This window comes from Pinus tabuliformis, chromosome Q (genome assembly GCF_031772625.1).
Source record: "Pinus tabuliformis cultivar Carrire ecotype Pingquan chromosome Q, CPIR1, whole genome shotgun sequence".
NCBI classification, from domain to species: Eukaryota; Viridiplantae; Streptophyta; class Pinopsida; order Pinales; family Pinaceae; genus Pinus; species Pinus tabuliformis.
The window spans coordinates 65,416,946-65,430,899 of NC_142296.1; the positions used below are offsets into that span (position 1 = coordinate 65,416,946).

At 37.1% G+C, this 13,954-nt stretch overlaps 1 pseudogene; it reads right to left on the reverse strand.

Annotated features, from left to right (window-relative positions):
- Window positions 1-946: 946 nt before the first annotated feature.
- LOC149218306 (glutathione S-transferase omega-like 2) lies at window positions 947-1,775 on the reverse strand (annotated as a pseudogene).
- Between the last annotated feature and the right edge of the window lie 12,179 nt (window positions 1,776-13,954).

A 13,954-nucleotide genomic window follows, 5' to 3' on the forward strand; every position in this document is an offset into this window, starting at 1 on the left:
ACGACCAAATCCTATGAGGTGGACGACAATCACATGTCGACAACCAGGTATCAAACCATATCACCATGAAAACCATATACATTACCAGACAACCTGAACCATAAACATCACTGTCAAAGATGACGATACCAGACCGAATGTTGACTACACCAAACTGAATGCTGACAAAAAAACTGAACCTGTATAACGGATCTTACGAGATCCTCCTAGATCATCCAAATACTGTTGATTTGATAAACATGCCATGTGGACAAATTTACTCTGTTTGCTAACCTTCAACATGATGCCTTTATTATGTAACATTTTCTGATCTACTATATCAGTATTGGGGCAATGGTTTCTTTCCAAGAAGAAATTATTCCTCTTTTTTATGCTCCTATTAAATTATCAAATCTTTTTAGATCTCATAAAATATCAAAAGGTTCAAATTGCCTTCAATGTAAATTTCTTGTTGTTAACAAAGTGCATAATGCAAATAAATACAGGTAACACAACTATGTTCATTAGCTTCTAGTGAATATGAGCTCATCATTTAGCTAGACACAAAGATTGTTCCTCACCTAAGCTGGAAGAAAGAAATTTCCTACATGCATATGTAGAGCTAACTCAAGTGAGACCTTTGAGAACCAACTCTAAGAAGGATTGACTAGTCAACACAAAATGAGTAAGTAAGGTTGGCACGGGCACATTCTAAAAATATTTTTGGAACTTCCACACAATATAATAATAAAATATAGGAATATGAAGTTCTAGGAAATGTACATCGAGAAAACTGAACCTTTGCTCGATAGGAAAATTCACTAAATAAACTCCAAATCCATGGGCATGAATTGCACAAAAATAAATGGATCTTATATAATTAAGTAGCAATAGCATAGGTAAGGAGTGGAACATGTATAAACATATTGTTAATAATAATAATAATAAATCTTTTAACATAAAAGATTTATTCTAAAATCAAATTAACTTGTTCGTAAGGTTCTTGCTTCTTGGCAAGCCACATCTATAAACTCTGTTATTGATTGCATTATATACCAAGTCATTAACCTCGTCAATCTCGGATTGCAAATGAGGTGGATATAGGTCCACCTATGGATATTTTATTGCATCATTAAACTTTGAGTTCAGCATTCAGGTGATCTCAGATCTTCCAATGTTGACAATTGTTTTTTTCTTTTTATCTCATATTACCTGTATATTTCAGTTATACGAATGCATAAAAAAAATCCAGACATATATAATTGTCAACATAGAAGATTACAACTAACAAGATTTTCCAAAAATGTACGGAAAGGATGTTGAGGAGCTGCTTATACCTAGATAGTGTATTTTTCATTGTAATTGCTATTGGAAAGCTCATAAAATTCTCGTATAGTTTTGGATCCATTCAATTTATATGAATCTACCCTAGGATATTCATCTTTAGATGTTGGGAATGTCCAACCAAAGTGATTATCGCCCTCTTTTTCCATTTCCCATTTTAGTTTTACTAATTACTCAATAATAATTATTGAAAAGTAAATTCATAAAGTAATACATTACTCAACAAGCATATTTAAAGATGGATAAATTTAAAAAAAAGGTACCATTACACCTATATGACCCTCCAGTCCCTTCAACTTCACGAAGGAATAATATTTCGATGCCCAAGGGCATGCATAAGATATGTACAGGTGGTATCTACCAAACTTAACATAGAATTCATAGGACTTATCCCTTGAAAAGAAGGAATGAAAGGTAGATTTTGTGGGTTTGAATTCTCCAATATCTGTCATTTCATCTAATGAGACTCTCGCAGAAGATTGAACCGTCTGTATGATTTGTGTAGGTATAATTTAGAAAAAAAGAAAAAAATAGTTGTGCTTATTCTTATGTGTTTTTTTTTCATTTAACATGCTTCTGATACCTAGTGGTTTGTACAACCTCTTTCTCTTAAGGTACACTGAAGGAATAAAAATTTGGGAAAATTAGGAAAGTTGCAATGAAAAAATGAAGGATCTTTCCCAGTGTTGTTTTTACTAGTCGAGTCAATACAACTCATAAGAAAAATTTAAAGATTTAGACAAAAAATTGAATCTACAACATGTTATGACCTTCTTGCCTCGCACTAAGATTGTGGTCAGTGCGACTATGCCATATTGGTGGGATTCAACATTTTCACACAATCTTATGGAGCAAAATTGTGATTTTTAATTGTTTAAAATACATTTATAAACTTTCTAAACACCTAAATTATCCAAATTATATAACTTTAACTTTTAATTTTAACACATATCCACTAGTTTCAATATCAATTTTCAAAGATTATGCCCTGTAAACTCCAAAACTTAGAATAATTAATCTACAGTTTTGTTCAGTAGCCATGAGTTGTTGTGTACAATGATGCTTCTTTGAATGACAAAACATGTCCATGATGAGTATTGGACAACTACGATGTGGTAATTTTCCTCTTACTTTTAACTATATGTCAAGGCATTAATCTGTTGAATTTCCACGATCTTGGGTCTAGGATAGAATCCTAAAATCACTAACACTACCATACCAAGAATCTCAACCATAAACTACTTTGCACAAAAGAAATATAAAGCAGTAACTCATATATGCACAATATACACAGTTTTAAACAAAATTGTACAATAATGTACAATCACCAATCTTCGTTATATTAATCTAAATCTAATAAATACAATAGTCTATGGTTACAAGATACAATGACAAACTTCATTGCACAACTTTGATGTCGTATCTTGTCCTACCAGTGCTTGGTTCCCGTATTGCTCACTAGTAGTGCCTTAGTCCATCAAGGCCACTACAGATCGAGACTCTAAGAGGGCTGCCTCCTATCACTGTTGCAAGTCACGTCTGCTATAATGAACATGGGCTCATCAACTTCTCTTTGGGTTGGACAATTCCTGAGCTTCAATCTACCATGCTAGCAACAAATTTAGTCCATCAAAGTGTTGCACTTTGGCACTGTCCTTAACCCAACCTTCAGCTGCTCTTCATCCTTCAAGATAGCTCGTCTAGGGCTACTTTGAGTAGCCAACTTGTTTCTCTCCAACCAGCTCTATGACACCCAATACTTCACGGTTGAATCTGCTCCTAGGAAGACATTACACCACCTCATAATTTCCTCTAATTGGCTCCAACAGGCTACAACAGGTATCCCATCCAATTTTATCCAATACAAGGAAAAACTGAGTCAAGCACATCTTCTGACTGTTGTTTCAAACATTGGGGAACGACTATGACAAGGCTACCTCGTTAGGGCTTCCAATAGCCACTTGTCAACCCACTCAATCACCCTCAAAAAGCCTCTACAGCTGCCGCATAGTCTCCCTTCCTTGTTTCTATCAAATGATGGATTATAGGGCTAAAACCAACCCAATACTCACCCAACAACTCTATATTTAGGGCTAGGCCGTCCTACACAGAAACCTATAGCTTACGCTGCCCAAACAGAGGTAATTACAACCACTAAAAGCTTCACAAATAGTCCAGAATAGACCTCCTCTTCTTCATCCCTCTAGGGAGGCTCCTCAACCCTCCAAATAACAACTTGGCCTCCACACGATGACCCTAAATAGTCCTTTCCTTCATTGATCTGTCCCTTTCCTTGCTTCGGCCAAATCAGAGAGTTATCTCCTTCTACGTTGCCTTGTATTTATCTTTTGGATGAGTGAAATAAAACTCACATCACCTTATATTTATACCAAATACAAGGGCTTCAAAACATCACATTCGAAGTGACACTTATTTTGGATTGTGTTTACATCAAGTTGACCTACTTGACAATGAAATTAGTTTTTCAACTTCAAAACTTAATATCTCTCTAATGAAAGCTCGAATTCATACGATTTTCATTGTGTTGGAATCATCTTTCCTAGCACTATCATCACCATCTATCACATGATGTAAATCCATCAATGTTCTATCCCAAATCTCAGTGGGTGCTAAAACCCCATACTTGGGTTCCAAGCCCACAAGTTTCCCTTGTGGTGCTTCGCCCTCCAAAACCTGAACACTCAGGCTTGGAGTACCTCCCAAGCTACACAATTCAACACAATCAACCTTCCTTGTAAAAATGATAAAACATGCCCATGTTACAAGTTTTGGGCAAGTGAGGTATGGCCCATGCTTGGAGTACTGCTTTGGTGAGGTATGACCCTCTTAGGCATTAATGTTGAGCTTGAGAGAAAAACAAGAGAAGTTGGTTTTGTTTGTGTGGTTAAAATTCACCCAGTGGAGATAATGGTTAAAGTCTACTCGTATCGTTGAACAATAAACTTGGCTTGGACTGGTACCATCCTTCACGCAGATCTATTTCTTCATTCCTATTGTTTTCACTTTTATTTGGGTTATTATAATAGAGTGAAAGTTCAAGTTCTCCTAACCCGTATGTAACTAATCTCCATAAGACTCGCTTTATCCTTCACTATCTAGAAAACTATAATAAGAAACTTTTCCAATTAAATGAAGATAATTTGAATTTTTTTTTACCTCCCCTCCAATTCAAAACAAAGGTGTAATGCACTGATGGGCACTACAAGCCATGGTAATAACCACAGTTCAATAGGCATGCAAATGTGTGCTTGACAATAATGCAACAATGATCACTCTCAACCACCAATAGTAAATCATCTTTATATAGATTTTGTAGTAATAGAGTGCAAGTTCAAGTTCTCCTAACCCATATGTAACCAAACTCCATAAACACATGCTTCATCCTTCACAATCTAGAAAACTACAATAGGAAACTTTTCCAATTAAATGAAGATAAATTGTTTTTTTTTACCTCTCATCCAACTTAAAACAAAGGTGCACTGCACTATTGAGATCTACACACCCATGGTGATAGCTTCAATTCAATAGGCATGAAAATGTGTACTTGACAATAATGCAACAATGACCACTCTCAAGTACCAATAGTATTTAATTTTTTATATAAATTTTTAAAGTGAACGAATTTTTGTAGTTAGTTAGATGTAATCCAAATATAGATTTGTTTAAGAAAAAAAGGAAAATCCCACCAAAGTGACTACAATATTTGCCACTATGAATGGAAAATAGCAAGATGTAGTACAACAATTCAACAAATATGGTGAGTAGCACTTGGTGTTTGCAAAAATACAAATGGTAAAAATAGTGAACAATCAACAGACGATTGTTCCACAAACATTGCAAGCTACGAAAGGTCAACAAATCAAAACATGTTGGAGATGCTTAGCGTATTTCATAAAAACAAAATAGAATTCATGCCACTAACTTATGGGCCTCCAAACTAATTTGTTGAGAAGTTGTAAGGCACAAAGTGCTCCTTTTGTAAATTCAATTTAGCAAAACCCAAATCCTTTTTGGGTACCATTTGTTGTTGGATCTTGTGCTCGCGTCAAACTCTTGATTCGTCCACAAAGTTGTGACATAAAAGAACAAATAATAAATTGTTGCCACCACAATTGGAAACGTGTTTTCATCGCAGGAAGCAAGACAGAGAGTTGCGTGTCTTCATCATCTTCTTTTGTTGGGAGATTCAGATCGAGGGACTGCATAGTCGCCTTCTTGACTTCAGGAGGAAGAAGAGGGAGTAGTCGCCTTCTTGACTTCAGGAGGAAGAAAAGGGAGATCATCTTCTTCTGTTGGGAGATTCAGATCGAGGGACTGCATAAGCATAGTCGCCTTCTTGACTTCAGGGGAAGAAGAGGGAGATCATCTTCTTCTGTTGGGAGATTCAGATCGAGGGACTGCATAGTCGCCTTCTTGACTTCAGAAGGAAGAAGAGGGAGATTCTGATCGAGGGACCGCATAGTGGCTTTCTTGACATCAAGAGGAAGAAGTTGGGTGTCCATCGCTCTAGAGGTGGAAAAGTAATCACAATAAGAGGTTGCATGAAGTAGATTCTTCGACCCTGGGGCTGCTCCTACCAACTCATGGCCTTGATGTGGGTTGATCTGAGTCCCCACATTCCTCCCGAACAAAGTCACCGCCACCGCCACAGGTGGCTGCTGCACAAGATCCACACGGTAGTCGACAAGATTGAATGAAGAAGTAGGGTTACGCTGAGGGATTTGGTTAGAATTATTAGTTGTCACCCTTTCATTGCCCACTTTTTGCATTCCCACTCCACCACTCAGGAAAGTTTGTGTCCAGGGCTTCTCCTTTTCAGGCTTATTATTGATTTTCTTGTGAAGATTAAGCTTTCGAACCGCGGGAATAAGCGGAGGGACGGGAACGCTTGTTGTTGTTGCTGAGGCGGATACTTGATGAATGGTTGTCCATCTGTGGAGCGCGGCGCTTTGGCCCTGCGTGCCGCATCGGATATTGTCAGGAGAGGGGAAGTTGATTTTGGCATTTGGTGCTTTCAGAACTTTGGCGGCTCTGTCATATTCCTTGGCTGCCTCTTCGGCGGTGTCCCAGGTGCCCAGCCAAACGCGACATTTCCTGAGGGGATCTCGTATCTCAGCTGCGTAACGGCCCCACTTACGTTTTCTGACGCCAATGTAATGGATTTCCTCTGGGGCATTGGCATTGCCATCAACTAGACTTTTCTTACTGCCATCGCCTTCCAGATCTCTGGGAGCCATGTAATCCTTTCGTCAAAGCAAGACGAACTGAAAAGCGTATGCTGAGCTCAACGAAAGAGTGAGAAGGGAGCGGGGAAGGGAAACTAAAAATCCCGTTCTAGTTATAGCGAAGCAGAGCTGAGGTGGACTTTGACAGCTGGCCCGCGACGGCAGGCTGAACCTCGCGTCTGCGCTGACGGCGGCAGATGGGCATGCGACGCTGAACAGCTCCGTCCGACGCCCGAAAATACGGCAGCGCATAAGCCTCGGAACCTGAAGCTGCAATCTGACAAAGAGACCATTTTTATTTTTGGGTTTGGTTTGAAATTGGAAAAATTAATTTAAATATTGAGAGGTTTTTCAAAATATCGTGTCACCAAATCTAAATACAATGTTCAGAAATAACCCTGTTGCACCACCAAATCTAGATGTCATGTCCAGAAATAACCCTGTTGCACCACATTGAAATCGAAAGTGAAACTTATTGACTACGTGGTATTTGACCAACTTTATCATTCAACTCGTGCAGTTCGTTAGCACGTGGCAATGTTGGTCCAACCCCCGCACCTTGTTAAATGTGTTGTGGCAGTCTTGTTCCAACCTCCGCACATGGTTAAATGTGTTACGTAGCGATGCAGTGCCTTTTTAGTGGGACTTTTTAGTTGGAATTTGGTCTTGTAATATATTTATATTTATTTTTATTTTTAAGTATTTAAAATATATGGTTAAAAAAATATATTCAAATTTTAGAAATCAAATTTTAAAATTATTATTCAATTTGTTTTTAGAGATATTTCTTCCTTCAAGGGTTGAAGTTACTAAGGTGGCTAAGTAGTTGTGTTTCGAAGGGTGGAAATTGGGAATTGGATACACATGCATATAAATTTATGGAGTCGTCCACTAAGGCAGAGGAATTGCCTAAATGGTCAAAATTGGCTAGAATTCGGGCAAAACAAATTCAAAGAATCTTGTAGAGGCAGTGTTTGAATCGTGTTTTTGATGGTGGAAATGGATTCAGCACCATCAAAAACCTCTAGGACACCTAAAATTATGAAGTTTAACAACTATAACTTGGATTTACAAAAATCCTTGCCAGATGTTCTCTAAATATCACTGGAATTTCCATAACTTTCCGGGCAATTCCTCCGGCTAGTTAGACTACGGCTAAATTTATACTCTCTAGTGAGAACAATTATTATTAGATTTTCTATTTGAACACAGATTGATTCATTATCATTGTTCAAGGAAAACTACATCATTTAGAATTTCTCAATGGTGGTTCATAAGAGGGCAGGATTTCCTTTCTTCCACGTATTTCTCTGAGCTTGGGCCATTAACTTGTTCCTTATGTCAGAAGAAAACAAGCTCTTAGCCAAGCAAAAGTAATTTTAAGACATACTCCAAGCCTAAGATTTGATTACATATATATTTACTTATATATTTGAAATTCAAAATATTTTATATTTATGTAATTTTAAATGTTTAGAGATTTGTTTAAAATTTATACACAAACACTAAAATTTTTATGGTGTAGAAGCCATTTCTTCAATAAATTTTGTGTGATAAAGAGGTGAAAGGGTAACCAATAAATAAATAAGGAAGATGCTGAAGAGACTTCTCATGAATACTTCAACCATCATAGGAGACAAGAAGCAATAAACATAGGTGAAGAGTAACCAATAAATAAATAAGCAAGATGCTCATGTTGGGAAAAATAATAAAATAAGTAGAAAAAGAGAAATTTTGGAATTAGAAAAATAATTATAAATTTTAATATAAAACTAATTAAAAAACAAATAAATTATTAATTTACCCTAGTAATAATAAATTAAGATTATAATAATTACCCTAATAATAATAGTTTTAAATTAAGATTTATAATTACTCTTCTTAATTCCAACATTTTATTCCCATTATTCCTTTGATTCTTCTTTTTTCATTTAATTAAAATTTTTATTTTCTATTTATTTTATTATTTTTCCTAATCTCTCTTGACATATTCTTTACTTATTTATTGGTTAGATCTTTTACTATTCACCTATATTTATTGCTACTTGCCTGTGAAGTACTCACTAAAAATATCAAACATTTTACCTCTATCACACAGTTTTTTGTTTTTGTTTTTTTTTGGTTCAGAAATCACTTTTACACGGTGACTAATAAATTTGGAAATATATGTCCACAAATATTTTATATTTTATTTTTTAAAATTTAATAATATAATTTTTTTTAAATTCTATTTTTTAATTATAATTTTAATATATATATATATATATATATATATATATATATATATATATTTATTGAAAACATACCTTAAAAAACCATATCTTAAAAACCTTCAAATTAAGTGACTTTAAGTTAAACTAAATTTCTAAAAAGATTGTATATAAAGTCCAAAAAATCACTTCATATAACATTATTTTCGAATTAATAATTTAAATTTTTAATTAAATTTTAATTTTTAATACTAACATTACCTTCAAAACCCATTTATCTCGATTTTTGCAAACATCTCTTAGCGACACGGGTTTCCATGGGATATGGATAAATATATAATATAAAATTACTCATTCTTAACTTATTTCATCGAATCCCTTCTCTTTTAAATTTTCATAGGATGATTAATGCTCTGAGCAAACATGTATAATTAAAAATTATTATTTTTAACTTATTTAGTTTAATTTTTTTTCTTTTAAATATTTAAATAGTAATTATTCTAATAATATAATGAACATTTTACACCTGCAAACCTGATTACAATATTTTCAAAACCAAACTATATAATGGTTTTCATGGAAAAATTCACTACCTTGCATAAGTCATACTTCATCTTCCACATAAAAGTTATATAATACACACAATCCTCTAACTTCGATGAGTCATCCTTGGTCACTTTCCTACTCTGGGTAAGCCATCCTTTCTCACTCGTCCAAAGGAAGGTTATATTATAAACAAAATGGTATACATTTGCTTAAAAATCAAAGTGAATTTCTTAGTTACAGCTCAACCTATTCCCATGGGAAAATATGCTTTAAATTTATGATTTTCAACTTATTTCATTGAATTTAAGTTTTCAAGTAGTGATTACTCTAATTTTAGTATTATAGACACTTTCACAAACATAATAGTATATATTCATTTTTAAAAATCAAAAAAGTTAATAGAGGATAAAAACTATTCAAAATATTAAATATTAAATTATATAATATTTAAAGTATATGTGTTTTGTTAATTATAGTTTAGGTGATTGGATGAGGGTCGTCAATGGCTTTGGTGGAACCGGTCGTGGGGTACCTTATCTTATGGATGTGCAGACCACTTGGTCCAAGTACAGGGGATATAGCTTAGTTGGTAGAGCTCCGCTCTTGCAATTGGGTCGTTGCAATTATGGGTTGGATGTTTAATCGTCTAGGTGGTAATGATAGTATCTTTTACTCGAACCGGTGGCTTACTTTTTCTCAGTAATGGGGAATAGGACCGAAACATGCCGCTGAAAAACTCTACAGAGGCAAAGAAAGATGGGCTATCAAGAACGTAGAGAAGGTAGAGTGGGTAGTTGGTTAGATCTAATATAGATCGTACATGGGCGATAGTTGGAGTCGGTGGCTCTCTTAGGGTTACTTCATCTGGGATCCCTGGCGAAGCGGGATGTTCACCGAATGTTCTCTCTGATTACACTTCCCTCTTCCTTTAGAGCATCATGTCAGGGTTCACCCTACACTCTTTTTGGTCAGTCCTACTGACGTCTTACTGGTACTATACTTTTCTATATCCACCCTACACTCGATTTGGTTGGCCTTTCAGCTTTCAAACCTTCATAAGGTCGACCACTCATTCCCTAACATATTAGTTGGCATTACCCATAGCAGCTCATTGAAACCAACCCTAGAACCTCAAACTAGACCTAGAATTTGAACTCTTACTTATCAAAACCTTCGTCTCCTCTCCCTAGCGGTCGAGCCTGCTTGTGCATCCTCTCCTTATGAGTCGAGAAACTAAAGTTCCTCTCCTTATCAATCGAGCCTACTTGCGCATCCTAAAATGACAAAACGAATAGTGTATTTTGCTAAAACCTCTGCCATTGAAGTTCCTATCAGTCAATTAGTTAGCTAGAAAGAAAGCGAGCCATCCCTTCCAAATCAGCCATAGTGGTTGGTTGGCGTAATTACGTATATAACGAATGAATGCATGGATATGTGTCATACCAGAATCGACGTGAGATATTGAATGACACTTTCTCATATACGTCATTCCTGATAGATTGAATGACAATTTCCCTCTCCTTGACAGTCGAGTGTGCTATCCTTGATGCTTATTGGGTGTTGGGCATCAGAATGAGTGAGTCGATGGCGGCCTTATAGATCCCGCCCTGGATTGTTCTACCCACAATCAAATCAAGAGGTCGCACATCAATGTATATGAACCAACCATGCATGTCTCTCTCTCTCGTGGCTCTGTCTAGTTGTTGCAGCAGGTAGGTCAAATCAAAAGATTGTTCCTACGTGTTAAGGGTAAGCAGAGGTAGGTCAAATCAAAAGATTGTTGCTTCTGTAGCGCTCAACTTTTATCGTCTATTCCCTCCCCAGGTGGGAAGGCTCCACTGGGTTGAATGGGAACAATGTATATTTGATGTACATGTGGAAAGCTTTTCTAATTTAAGTATTTTCAAATAATATTTTTATTAATTTTTTTTTTTTTTTTTTTTATATAAATGGTTTGATTAATTTCGAAAAAAATAAAATATCTAAATTTTTAAAACTATAATTATACACTTAAATTAAAGAGTACTGAAAGTATATAACAAATTTTTTTTTTTTTAATAAATAAAAATGAATATCAAATTTCAATACTTAATACAAGTTAACTGTAACAGCCTCCTCCCACATCTACCTAAGTAACCGACCATCCAGGGTAAACATGTGACAAGAAGTTACTATGATATGATTCAACGCTCTATGTGTCAGTTGAGGAAGTGGAACCTGTTAGCCTCCTATTGCAATAGGTTTCATATTTCATGATTGACAGTGGAAGTGCCAAAAATGTTCATCTTTTTCATGCTGCAAAAGTTCCATTTTTGAAAGATTTCTCAGTTAAGGGAAGGCCAAATAGCCTAAGCTTGGCTTCCCTAGGTTTAAATTGATGTTGTAGAATAGAGAAGGAAAATCTGTCCAAACAGTTTAAGCTTGGCAGATTAGTAGCTAGGTAGAGAATCAAGGCACCCAACTGCTTAATCTGGGCCCTTGGAAGAAATAAGGGTAGTTTTTAGATAGGAGGGTTGTTAAAAAGAAAGAAGCAATCAGGGTTTGCAAGTCTAAGTGCGCCCTTCCTGAAGTAACAAAAATGCTAGGTGTATTAGGCTGGGTAGGTAGCTTGGGGTTGTAGAAGCAAGATCATCTTCAGTCTTGGCCTTGACAAAGAAAGCTCATCTCATCAGTGACAGAGGTAGCAAAGCAGTGTTTTGGTGGCAGAATTATGGAAGCATGTCTAATTTCCCTTCACTCCCCCTAAAAAGTCTCTTACTAACATCCCCCTAAAGGACCTTGGGATCTACCCGACAAGTCCTAGTCTTACTTCATTTCTCTAAAGCATCAAGGTAAATGTTGGCTTTCTTCAATGAAAAGAAGCCACATTTCTTGTGTAAAATCACTTCTCACTCTCATTTACCCCTATGTCTAAGTTTTACTTTTGAAACTTATCCGTCTGCTCTACTTTCACCTCATAAACTCACATTAACTCCTAATTCTACTATGTAGTTCCCTAATTATTTCCCCATCCACATTTACTACTAAAATTATATGAAATCCCCCAAAAAAAAGAAATATTAAATAACCCCCTGCTTGGCATTATAGCCATATGTTTTTAAGCCCGAGAAATAGTAGTCCATTGGGGACTCCGATTAACCTTTCTGTCCTAACCCGAAGTTGGTCTGACATCTGGTCAGACTAATAACCATTCCCTTTAAAATCCTAACCCCATAAAACTCATTTTCCACCCTTGTAAATATTTAACCCCGCTTGTATATAACCCAAAAACCCACTTTACTAAGGTTTCCCTACCCCCACCGGATTAAACAATTAACAATAAAGTGCTGCGGGCCCCCTCCTTAACCTTCCGCGGTGTTAGCTGTCTTGTCGGCCGTCAGATCTGGCGCGCCCAAGATCTACAGTGGGCGGGTGTTTTCATGCCCTGACATGCCGAGGGTTAGCGTCCGGGAGATCGGTGGTTTTCCCGTCATACTCCCGCCACGCGTCACCTCCTCAGTTGTGGCGGAGTCCCCTCCTCCCAAACCACCCAAGCGCTAAAGCGGTGCGACAAAACCCAGATACCGCCCTCGCCTGCATGACATCAGCGCCACGTTTCACCACGCGTCACCTTCCTGCGCCCCGCTACTGTACCATGTTTCCCGCCACCTCATCCCTCACCTCCCCTCACCCTACCACCGTGTCAGCTGCCTCATCACCCGTCAGTACCCGGGACCCGCCAAGGCCATCATGCTGACGTCATTCGGGAAAAGCGCCAAAAGCGCCAAATAACTATTTTTGCATAAAATCTTGCGAATGACCGTTGTTTTTTCATTTCTATTGACCCGTTGGTTAAGTACTGGTTCTTCCTTGTTACTCTCTGCATTCCCAAAGCTAAAAACGTCCAGCTGAGCTGTCGCGGCCTGCAAATTCGGCTTCATAGCCTACCTTCGCTCCAGCTCGTCCACTCTCGGTGCTGTTTGAACCAGGTATTTGTCATATCTTCCCCTTTTTTCGCTCCTGTTCTTCATTTTATCCACTGCACATACTGTAAGCCTGCAGATTTCCCCAATTGGCAGCTCTGCCGCACTTAAATCTTCATTCAAAACCACTGGAAACCCTTCACTTCAGAAAAAGCCTCGTAAACCTTGTGCCCATTTACAATTTCACTGGCGAGTTCCGTTTAGAGCTCGGCCTCCAGGAAAAATCTCGCAGCAGCTCAGCATTGCCCTATTTTACCTTATTCCACTATTTAAGTCAATCCACTGAAACTATAATTGTCCTCGGCCCCTTTGCATTTGTTCCTCACAGTCTCTAGCTCCAGAGAATTCACTAAGAGAAGGGAAGTTGACCCAAAACTCCGCAAAGTTGGTCTCTCACAGTATAAGCTCCCAAGCAGTCAAGCTACTGTTGCATTTGAGTTCAGTTCCACCTACTTCTGCTAGTTTTTGCAAGCAAGTTTGTTAGCCAGTTGTTGCATTAGTCCTCCTTTCAGCTCAAGCATTCAAAAGCTGCATAATGGCCACTCCATCTGCTCTAAACATCACTCCCATGAACCCACCAAGTAAAGAGCTTGAGTCAATGGCCTTGGCTTACACAGATTATCTTATTCAAGACATGGTTGCAAACAGAAATCATTTGCATACCTAT